Source organism: Alosa sapidissima, chromosome 8, assembly GCF_018492685.1.
Source record: "Alosa sapidissima isolate fAloSap1 chromosome 8, fAloSap1.pri, whole genome shotgun sequence".
Classification (NCBI taxonomy): domain Eukaryota; kingdom Metazoa; phylum Chordata; class Actinopteri; order Clupeiformes; family Clupeidae; genus Alosa; species Alosa sapidissima.
The window spans coordinates 28204030-28213981 of NC_055964.1; the positions used below are offsets into that span (position 1 = coordinate 28204030).

The window sequence follows — 9952 nt, forward strand, 5'->3', positions numbered from 1 at the left end:
TGATTAGTTCATAGATTTCACATGTAAAATTCATTTTATACAACCCCACCTCCATCTTGCCTGTTCATAATTCTGAGAAATTCTTGAATTGTGTGCATGTGTGCATGTACATGTTTATGTTATGTGTGTGTGTGTGTGTGTGTGTGTGTGTGTGTGTGTGTGTGTGCGTGCCTGTGTGTGTGCCTGCGTATGTGCCTGTGCCTGTGCATGCAAGCGTACATATGTCTACTGTGTGAGTATGTGTCATACGTATGATTACTGTGAATGTATGTGTGTGTGTGTATCTGTTTGTGCACATGTGTGCACATGAAATGGGTTAACATGACCCCTGGAGGCAAACATACGGAAAAAAATGGTCATCCTAGGCCCTACAGTTCTCAAGATATTCACAGAGAACTGTGTCTGCCCTACCCTCCTTTCGGGGGGTCCAGTTCAGCGTGGGGGCTACAGATCAAAACAAAAAATGACGGTTCCATGCTATCCATGTGGGGGTACATGCCCACTAAGTTTTGTGTACCCCGGTCTTTCAGTGTCCCGGGAATCCTTGTTGGTGTACGTCACTAAATGTACACATAAATTATTTTATTGTAAGGCCCCCCATGAACGAAAGTACACAAAACTTGGCATGCATTCGGAGGGTGTCAAAATGATCCTACACTTTTAATTTTGTGCAGTTTTGACCTTGTCAGCCAGAGATATTGTGATGAAAACACCTAATTGTTTGCTTTTTAATTTTTAACTAGGTGGCGCTCTTCATGAAATAAGTGGTAATGGGATGGGTTGACATGCCCCCTTAAGACCAACATACATAAAAAAAGGTGGACCTCCTAGGCCCTACGGTTCTCGAGATATTCACAGAAAACTGTCTCCGGCCACCTACAGGCCAGTTGAGGTATAGTAACATAAATTAATTTATTGTGTGGCCCCCCATGAACGGAATTCCACAAAACTTGGCGTACATACAGAGGGTGTCATAATGATCCTACACTTCCAATTTCGTGCAGTTTTGACTATGTTAGGTCACAGATACCTTCAATTACAACACCTCATTTTTACTTTTTTGTGTTTAACTAGGTGGCGCTATACATGAAATGAGTGGTTATGGAATGGGTTGACATGGCCCCTTGAGATCAACATACAAAAAAAAATGGTCCTCCTAAACCCTACGGTTTTCGAGATATTCACAGAAAACTGTGTCTGCCCTACCCTCCTTTCGGGGGGTCCAGTCCAGCGGGGGGGCTACAGATCAAAACGAAAAACGATGGTTCCATGCTATCCATGTGGGGTTACATGCCCACCAAGTTTCGTGTACCCCGGTCTTTCAGTGTCCCGGGAATCATTGACGGAAATTTGGGCATGCGAAAAAGAAAAAAAATAAAAAAAAATAAATAAATCTGACTAAACCTATATGACCGCCGCTTCGCTGCGCGGCGGTCATAATAATCATACAATCATTTTCATGGCACTTTAAAGAAAGTGGCTCAAAAATCTTTGGGCCATTTCGTTTTGGTTTTGTGATTCGACACCAGCCATGTGAAGCCTGTGAACTCTTGCATAGTTGACCAAATGACTCCTACTGTTCCAGTAGAGAGGATGGCAGTGCACTGACCCCCTTCACTGGACCAGGAGTCACTTTGGCCAAGGGGCAAGTGTGCAGCGAGAGGATCATGGGACAACACTCAAACAAATACACAGTCGATGCACTAGACTAGAGGATTCGATTAAAAACACAGTGACAACCAGATATGTTAAAACCAGAGGGGAATTAAACCTGGTAAGTGAAAACTCTTAATGGGGGTTAACTCAGGTAAGTGGTAAACCTCCTGATAGAAGAGTATGGCTTCATTCTTATAGTAAAGCACCACCATAGGTTCACCTGATGAAGGCAGGCTCAGACTGGTAATCTGTACAACCGGTGGGCCGGTCCACGTGTGGGCCGGTGACCTCCGGGATTTTTAAAAAAAAATTTTTTTAAAGTTATTTAGCCTATTTGCGGCCCGTCATGTAGACCACCATAGGTTCACCTGATGAAGGCCATGGAAGGAAACAGGTAGGGAAAACTTTAAATGTTCTATTATAAAGTGGTCTAATAAAGCTTTTTGTGAACCACCATAGTTCTCTAAGTTTTGGAGGTTTACCACTTATTCTGAGTGAACTCACCTATAAACCTTTGCAACTAAAGCACACACTTGAAATAGCCAGATAATACTCCATAAGCGTTACTTACATAATCCCAAGGCCATGCCTGATTATCTTTCATAGACGCCTCAGTATTTTAAAATCAGGTGAGGACAACATATAGAAAAAGAGTAAGATGAAGGTCTGTCAGGCATATTAAAATCCTATGAACAAGGTAACTGCTCACTTCATCTCCAACAATGGCAGGGGGACTCAGAAATACTGTTCTTCACATATGTAAATTACATGTGGGACTTCTTGATGAGAAAAACATTTTACAACCTGATCTGGATCTCTGATAAGGAAAAGTAAAAGATTATGGTGAAAGTCTGAAGTTTAGTTTGAAGATAACAGAATACCCCATCAGCTGAGATTTGCTTAAAAATAGCTCTAGACTGCCACCCCATGGCAATATCATGCACTGATATCCTAAAGTGTTTGATTCTTGCACAGATTGTTTTTCCTCGATAGTTTCATATCTTAAATCAAGACAGAGAGATTTTGAAACCATGAACAATGACAAAAAGTTGAGGTCATGTCAAACATGAGGTTACTCACACAGTTGCATATTTTACTCCGGAACACCATATAACCTAAAGTCCTGTCCTGTGAATGCAACTGACCTTCAGCAAATTACCAACCCGCCTACCACTAGCAATTATCTTACAGTGACAGTGTGAACTTCCATGTGTGATGACACAAGTGTGTGACTGTTGTCCAGGGCAGCCATTGGGCTTCCTGACTCGAGGGAAGCAGGACTGTTTGAGACACGAAGGATCACCAACATCCACACACCCGCTCACAAATACACACGTGTGTGTAAGATACGCAGACGGCTGGCCACGGTTCTTCGTCAGCTTTCACAAACAGTGAGTGATCTTTGCCTTTGGTCTGCCTGTAGCTCTCTTGTGCCAGGCGCTGCCTTGCTCCAGGTCAAAAGTGACTCGCTCCAGAAGTGTTTGAAAGAAACGTGTGGATGCTCCCCAGAGACCTCTGGTCACGCATCATCATTCTCTTCCTCTTTCTCTTCCTACAGTAACAGAAAGTGATCTAGCCACAAGATATTTAAAACCCTCTCTGTCCCTTGTACTCTGTCTTTCACAGGCACAGCCGTTAACAGAAATAGTCCAAATATATTTCTGTTTTTCATCATCATCATCATCACCACCATTATTGCGTCTGCCACCACTATTGTACTAAAGCAGACATGTCAAAGTCAAGGCCCGCAAATGAATTATCTACGGCCCCCGGGATGATATTTGATTAGTATTAGAACCGGCCCGCAGGCAACAACCGCCAGGTGCTGTTTTGCGCATCAATAGTCCATTCCCCGCAAAGCAACGGTAGCCCACGAACTCACTGCGGCGCCGCAAGTGAGCCTCGGCTTCATTATTCATCAGTATTCAGTCAGGGCAGATGTCAACTTTCAGCTACCCCCCTCCCCAGTGTTGTGCCTGAACGCGTTCATTGAACGAAAGTCACTCGTTCATATGTATTTTGAGCGAACGTGAACTGAACGTACTGTATTAGGCTACTACTGCCTGATGAACGTCACTGTGAACTCGTTCATTCTGGTGTCTGAACGGCACGCTCTTTCAGTTTAACTTAGTTGAATAGGGTGCCAGATTTCTACAGACCCTCACGCGAAAACCCAGCTAAAACACACCGTAAAAAGGCCTTAATATGGCAGCATGCAGATCACCATTTGTCAAACTATGGGCCGCGGTCCGCAATGTGGACAATGGTCTGCAGAGTGAAATTACAGTATTCCCGGGCCATCGTCTGATAATTTGCTGCGCAATTGGTCAAGGAGCCGCGGACAGAAAAAGAAAACAAACATTTCTGCATTTAGTAGGAAATACTTGTTAATTTGGTGTCATCAAACATAGAGGCATAGAATTAAGTCGTGGTATGAGCGTTTATTCAATGCATGCGTGTGCACGTTGGTAGCAAAGCTAAGCTTCAACCTATTGGAAGGCTAATTATGAAACGACATTTAATAGAACGACGTGGATTTATGCAACTTCCATAAAAAACAGAGCACAGACTATATAAAACACTGTTTGGCATTAAGTATTAAAGTCAGCCAAAAACTATTAATTAGTCTTAGTTAAAGATAGTTAAAGATCTCCAGATCAGTGATTTACGCATGATCTGACCCGCCATTTACCATTCACACAAGCTGGTATTGTGTCTCCTGAATCCTTACATTCAGGCATTCAAATTAAATGTAATTAAATAACATATAAATATTCTATCAGTGTATGATGCTTGCATGAGGGAAACATCCCAAAAACAACGGCATATAACTGCAGTTGTTTTGAGAAGTATTTCTCATGCAAGCATCATGCAACAATGCAAAAACAATGAAACTATTGTAGGCCTAATTATATTTTACATTAGTAAAGCAGTACTCTGATGTGCATGTTTTCACAAACTTTTGTGAACAATCTTAGCACTTTAAACATTGACTGTTTTGAAGTGCATGTATAGCAATATAGTATAAAAATAATAATCATTGTGATATCATTATGATAATTTAATGGGGGGTGGGAGGAGGGGGTGGGTTCATGTAGGTGGGCCCTATGACCCCAAAGTATGTCTTGACTGGGCCTCAGGTCAAAGAAGTTTGAGAAAGGCTCATGTAGACGACAAAGCAGCAAGGAGGCATCATATGATCATTTAAACAAGTTTTATGACAAGGTCGGTGAGGATGGGAAAAATCGTACATTTGTGCAAACTTTGCCCGCACTTCAGTCACAGTCATTATTCATTTAATAATTAAATAAAATACAGTACACGTCTTGGTTCAATAGGTTACGTGCAGTCATTTTAATATGTTTTAATAAACATTGAACCAGTCCGGCCCTCGGCTTGTAGCAAATTTGTTTTTTTGGCCCCCCTCTAATGTATTTGACTTTGACATCCCTGTACTAAAGCATTTGCCAAATCCCATAACCATAACCGTAATCATATCCATTCCATTCATGTTAGCTTGAGCACATAATATGCAACATTACCTACATCATAATCATCAGGGATTAGATCTGTTTTTCTCACAAATATACATTTTTAATTATTAAGTGTGCTTGCAAAGCAGCACACTTATTGTTCTTCTTAAGTTTTATTATTATTCCCGTCTCCCTATTTTTTTGTCAGCTCTAGCGCCTAGGCCCTTTGAGACAGAGACACCGTTCCAACTTTAAAACGTCCGGTCAGTACCAGTGTAAGTTGGTCGCGAAGATGACGTCAGGTGGGCGTGTCGTTCGTCCGCCATATTGGATTGAACAGAAAGCGAAACTAAATTTTCACAGGTCACAAATTTGGTCCGAACGCCACGAAACTTGACGTACATTATCCTTGGACCAAGCCTCACAAAAGTTACCAGAAGGATTTTTGATTTTCGAAAGTGTTTGCCCGTCACAGCCAAACGAAATCGGCGGCGAAGCTCCAAAACAGGAAGTCGTCCATATCTCAGGAACACTGTCACATATCGATACCAAATTTTGTGTTTGAACTCGGGACTCCAATGTGAGGGTGCCATATCTCAGGAACACTGTCACATATCGATACCAAATTTTGTGTTTGAACTCGGGACTCCAATGTGAGGGTGCATAAGCTAAAAAAAAAAAGAAAACATTCCAAAAGGTTCCAGCATTTGGCAAACCACCCATCCCCTATTTGGTAACTATCACCTTGCACATTTGCAGTTGTTCTGGTACATCTATCACAATGCCTTCTAAGTATACACAATGTCTCCGAGCAACCTTGCCCAATCATGAAATCCTTGCTCTACCATGGGATAGTATGGACTTACAAACTGAAATGGTAAGGAGAACATTAGCTATTTATTGCTGACGTAGTACAGTTATTTTCACATCCACGGTATTCAAATTAAAATTTTCATTATTGTTTAATATCATGATGGGAGAGTATTATTAAAAATGTTACAAGTATGCAAATGCATATGTTTACGGGCATTTAGGTTTTACTGTGTTGTTTTGTTGTAAAGACATGCAAGGCATTCTGGGCCGTAATGAACAGTGGTCGGCAGCTATATAGGCTATACGTATTAATATGAATAGGTGTTTCTGTAAACCTAGGGACAATAAACAGCTATCTCTGTTACAAAAACGAGCTGGTAATCGCTCATTGAAGAGGGAACTATGATAAAAAGATTGTTTTCCTAAAAGCATGGAGTTGACGAAAGAATAAGCAAGCAATGTCACGTTAATGTTAAATAGCCTACATCTGAACGCTAGGTGGCAACGTTGTATTGCATTTCACTAGTGTACTTGAAATATGGTGAGCTTCACAAGTAAGGAAGGTGCAAATATTATGTAATTTATCATGGGATATTATTGGAAATGTTATTTCTTGTTTATTCTAATTGCAAACCACACACATCCATTCGTAATCACACGTACACTTTTAATACCTTGAAAAGACTATCATTTAGTTTATTTGATGTTGCCTAGCAACAGTGTTCAGAGCAAAGATTCTAGAACAGAGCTTCACAGAGTTTGAGTTTGTGGCAAGCGGCAACATTCTAATCTGAACAATGAAGCCTACCCGGAAGTTCGAAAAACTGCAATACATCGAAAATCCGCTAGGGACTGGTCCCAAAAGCGAGCAAATGTCCATAGACTCCCATGTTAAAATGTCCGTTTTCACAGCGTAAATACATGTTTTTAAAGCCTGGTCCCATGGACTTTTATTGTACTTTTCGGTAGTTTCCCAGTGCCTGACAACTGTGAGGGGGGTGAATTTTTTTCTAACTCATTAGTTTAGATCACATTTAGATATAAAATATATGAATAATTAAGGGCGTGGTCGGCTTGATTGACGGCTGACGTCGAGGCATACAGCACCAGACGTTGCCAGCTGAGTGGAAACCCTGAAACTTTGACGTCTCATTATACACAAAGTTACCACATCCTTTCTGAACATCTTTATTCAAAAAGCTGATATAAAATGGTTTGCTAAGCTATTAATTGAAGCCTACTAACCGACACTTTCAGAAGACTTCGTTCCAGTTTTTTCAGGTAAGTGACATTCATTCCACTACTATTTCACGTAGCACTAGATGTTAGCATTATTTAGCATCGAGTGGGCACTAACGTTAGGCTACGTTAGCGTCATATCGCCTCAAATAAGTTAATGTCGAAAATGATGACCGAATGGCAGAAGCACACACATACATTTAGTTAACTTGAATAAAGTTAACGTTAGTGAAAACCATTGTGCTCCCGTTATGAGTTAGTTTAACGTTGGTCATACTAGGCAGGTGTGAGTCAATGAACAGACAGCTCTAAAGTTAACGTTAGTTCACAAACATACTGGGGCAACAAAGCATGTTCTCGTCAAAAAACCTTTTGTAAATACGCTCTGTGGGAATGCTTAGTCCATTGACAATTTATACAGTCTTTGGGTTGTCACGTTTAAGATAAAAAAAAAAAACTTCAGCCGAAGCATTAAAAGGCTTGTTGTCGGCTAGCTGAGGCAAAATTGTGAACCGCTATGAACCATTGACCGTATACTTTGAACATGGAGCTGTGATAACAAGCGATAGTTATAACTGACGTTTGAAACTCTTATTGATGCCATTTATTTGTTAAACACAAATTTGAACGAACACTTCTTGTCTATGCAAAGTTTCCCTGTAGGTAATCCAGACAGCCTGGGTGCTGGAGAGGGCTCTGGACTCCTAACTTCAATTCTTGTCTGTGCAGTCGACACTCAGAAGCATCACTTCAGCACTGGTACTTTGACATTTTTCATACATTTAATTGGAGCAACCTACTGGTTGTATATTCCAGACATCGTTACCATATACTGAACAAACATGAATGCATTTCAGACATTTAGAGTGGCCTTTTATTTTGAGCAGTCCAGGGCACATCTGTGCAATAACTATCAAAATAATTTATCATTAGCATCTTTTGATAAGTCATACACGGAAAGTAGTTGCATTATGCCTTCAAATCAGCCGGTTTTGGTTGGATACAGATTGCATAATTAAACAATATGGCACCAGTGGCTGGCTATTGTTTGACTGGACCTTGGCCTAACTGTTAATAACTACCTCAATAGGGTGTAGATATGAGCTTACACTGTTTCACTGAAAACACAAAAATACAAGAAATATTTATTCTACATTACTTTAAATACACCACATTTGTTTTTGCTTATTGCCCGCATAAACAGGGCATGTGCAATAGTTGAATACGCGTGTCCTGTCCCCATTCAGCTAAGTGTTCTGTGAGTTTGTTGTTCATTATAAATATTGGGAGTGAGTCTGCAAATCTTACTTCGTTGTTGTCATATATTGCCTCCACAGTCTATGATTACCACATAAAAAAATATTTTTTTAGCTTAATTTGTGAGCACTTGTTCATAGTTTACAGTAAGTTCAAGGATGTGACATATACCAATATTTCTGTTTACAGATCTGGAACATTTTGAAATCCTACCAGATGGGGCAGAAGTCATTGAGCAGTGGCAGCTTCTGATTTCAAGGACTTTGTTCACCTTTATTTACAGCATTTGCATCTGTATCTTTAAAGTGATCTAATATGTATTGACTATGTACTAGCTTAGTACATATTAGTTTTTGTTATTTTAGTTTCACAAATTCAGTGGTTACCTGTAATGCTCAAGATATACAAGTAAAAAATCACCTTTACTTCTGCATCTGGGTCTTCAATTCAACCTACTGACTGAAGCTGACGGATTTGTATAAATGTTTTTGAAAGCACAGGCAAATTGGTTTGGCATGAGTTTTAATGTAATTCACAGTTCAGAATATTTTATATAATACTTTCTGATATTTAAAGAACAGAAATGGGTTTGGCATAAGTAAAGGGTAGGTGTAACAGTCCATCAATAGACATAAAGTGAAATGTACTGTATAGTCTCAATGGGTTCAATATCACCACACCCCAGCCAAACCACTTCACCTGGACCTCTAGTCCCAGGTTAGAGCCCATGGACCTCCTTGCCGCCTCCTCCCCATGGCGAACTGCCAAAATAGAAAGGTAAACTTTTCATTAGTACCTATATACAGTACAAGGAATTTGGTCTCTGCATTTATCCCATCCGTGAATTAGTGAACACACAGAGCACACAGTGAGGTGAAGCACACACTAACCCAGAGCAGTGAGCTGCCTTGCTACAGCGGCGCTCAAGGGCACTTCAGCTGTTACTACTGGTCGGGGATCGAACCAACAACCCTCCGGTTACAAGCCCAAAGCCCTAACCAGTAGGCCACGACTGCCCCATGTAATTGCTCCATATGCTTTTCTACAAAGATACAGTGCATATGGAAAATATACACAGTGCTTCACTTTTTCCACATTTTGTTGTGTCACTCATCTTAAAATGGATTCAATTATTTATTTTTCATCAATCTACACACAATACTCAATGCCCCACAAAAAACGCTTCCCTCATCTCCTCAAAGGAACTCTAGATCTTATTCATAGTGACCATTGGGTCCTTAGTTACCTGTCTGACCAAGGCCCTTCGTCCCGGATTACTCAGTTACAGTAGGCTGAGCAGCCAGATCTACAGAGGAAGGAAGACTGTTGGTTGTTCCAAACTTTTCCATTTCAGCATGATGGAGGCTACCATGCTCTTGGGCAATATCAATGCAGCAGAAATGTTCTTGTACCCTTCTCGCAGGTCTACGGACTGCAAAGGGTGGACCGACATCATTTAAACCCTTTGGATGTCACTTAAGTTCACATGCAAGTCAAGCAGGTGACCCAATACT

The 9952-nt window shown here is 40.7% G+C and overlaps 1 long non-coding RNA gene across 1 annotated transcript; it reads left to right on the forward strand.

Moving 5' to 3' along the window:
- The first annotated feature begins 7037 nt into the window (after window positions 1–7037).
- Window positions 7038–8863, forward strand: LOC121715335. The gene is made up of 2 exons (XR_006033586.1): window positions 7038–7940; window positions 8628–8863. It is a non-coding gene; the product is annotated as an uncharacterized LOC121715335 (long non-coding RNA).
- The last annotated feature ends 1089 nt before the right edge of the window (window positions 8864–9952 follow it).